General features: G+C 28.0%; 2 long non-coding RNA genes across 2 annotated transcripts in view; one reads left to right on the top strand and one right to left on the bottom strand.

Annotated features, from left to right (window-relative positions):
* Positions 1–550, bottom strand: LOC107885792. The gene is made up of 3 exons (XR_001680519.2): positions 350–550; positions 201–275; positions 1–136 (listed from the first exon to the last, which is right to left on the bottom strand). It is a non-coding gene; the product is annotated as an uncharacterized LOC107885792 (long non-coding RNA).
* LOC103307712 overlaps positions 1–1,505 on the top strand; it is a 300,213-nt gene that overhangs the window by 276,837 nt on the left and 21,871 nt on the right. The gene's annotated exons all lie outside the window — the stretch shown is intronic.

Genomic DNA, 1,505 nt, shown 5'->3' with positions numbered 1-1,505 from the left:
TCACATTGGTATAATCCAGCTAAATGTGCGAAGTATTATGCCCTTGGATGTTAAGCTTCAAAAGTGAATCCTGTTAATCCCCAGAAATATGTAATGGAAGCTAAATATCATTTCCACAGTTCAAGAAATAGAGTAGCTGAAAAATGTAATATATTGTAGTTAGTAACATTAACATTATTGAAAAATATATATTAACTAACCCCAAATAGACATTTAGAACATGTACGGTCACACAATGGCACATTATTGTGTCTGTTGCATTACAAATATCTCAACTAAGACAAAAATTGAATTTAATATGTAATAAATCAAGTTTAATAAACTACTATGATAAATTAGATGAAATTACCTAAATCTATTATTAAGAAAGGTGAACATGTCATTAAAAAAATACAGCAGATGTGTGTAGAATCTTAACCATGTGAAGTAAAATGAGTATTTCATAACCAGATACTCTTTAACTTGATTTATTGGCTGTTTAGGAATCCATTTACTCATCATAAGTCATTTGACATACAGCTGATGAATTTTTTATGAATTTTCATAACTCTCACTAAAAAATAAATTATATTTATTTATATTATCATAGGTTTATATTTATCATATTTACTAAATACAAATATTCCATAAAATTGAGAGTAATGATTGTCACATTTTGCAGGATCAGCTAATATTGATAAATTCCAAGTTAATTCCATTTATAGATCTTGCATTCCTACAATACTACCCAAAGTTCCTATATTTATCCATACCTACTCGCTCCATTTCTTATGGACAAAACTATACACCACGGCTATGGATAATTATCTATAGCCACGCTATACACTAAATCAGATGTTTCATGCTATTCATAATACAAATTTATTTTAACATGTAAGTTATCTTTTCTTTCTTTCCTCTTTCATTACTTACCTGATTTTTAATATATCTTAACTCACAGAACACAATTTAATATGCTGTATAATTTTGTGCGTATGTAAGTGTACAAATAGTTAAATGATTTTAACTAGGTACTCTAAGACCATTTTGTTTTGATCTTTGGTTAATAGTCATAATAAATGTCTTATCTGTGATAATAATATCTAAAATTTGGTCATTAGCTTCTTCTTCTTATGTGCCTTCACAACTCTGCAAAAGTATTGGCTGCCACCATCACTGATCTCCAATAATCACGATCCTGTATCCTTTCTTTCCAATCAGTTACTTGTAGCCTCTCTAGATTGCACAATTACACATTTACCAATGATTAGTTCTACATAATTCTTTATTGTTTCAAGCTTAATCTATTTATTTTTTTTTATAAAATATATATTATTTGCAAACTTAAGTTATTTTTCTAGAATACTAAAAACAAAATGTACCTCTTTCATGGGCATTTATAATTTTAATACTCCACAATATTTACATAACACTGATAAAGCTAGATGCATGCACTTTAACAAATGTCAACCCACCAACAGATCATGTTCAACAATTAATCCTTGTACTTTAATTCTTTCCTCAAA

Source organism: Acyrthosiphon pisum, chromosome A2 (assembly GCF_005508785.2).
Source record: "Acyrthosiphon pisum isolate AL4f chromosome A2, pea_aphid_22Mar2018_4r6ur, whole genome shotgun sequence".
NCBI classification, from domain to species: Eukaryota; Metazoa; Arthropoda; class Insecta; order Hemiptera; family Aphididae; genus Acyrthosiphon; species Acyrthosiphon pisum.
This window is presented reverse-complemented; position numbering and strand designations above follow the sequence as displayed.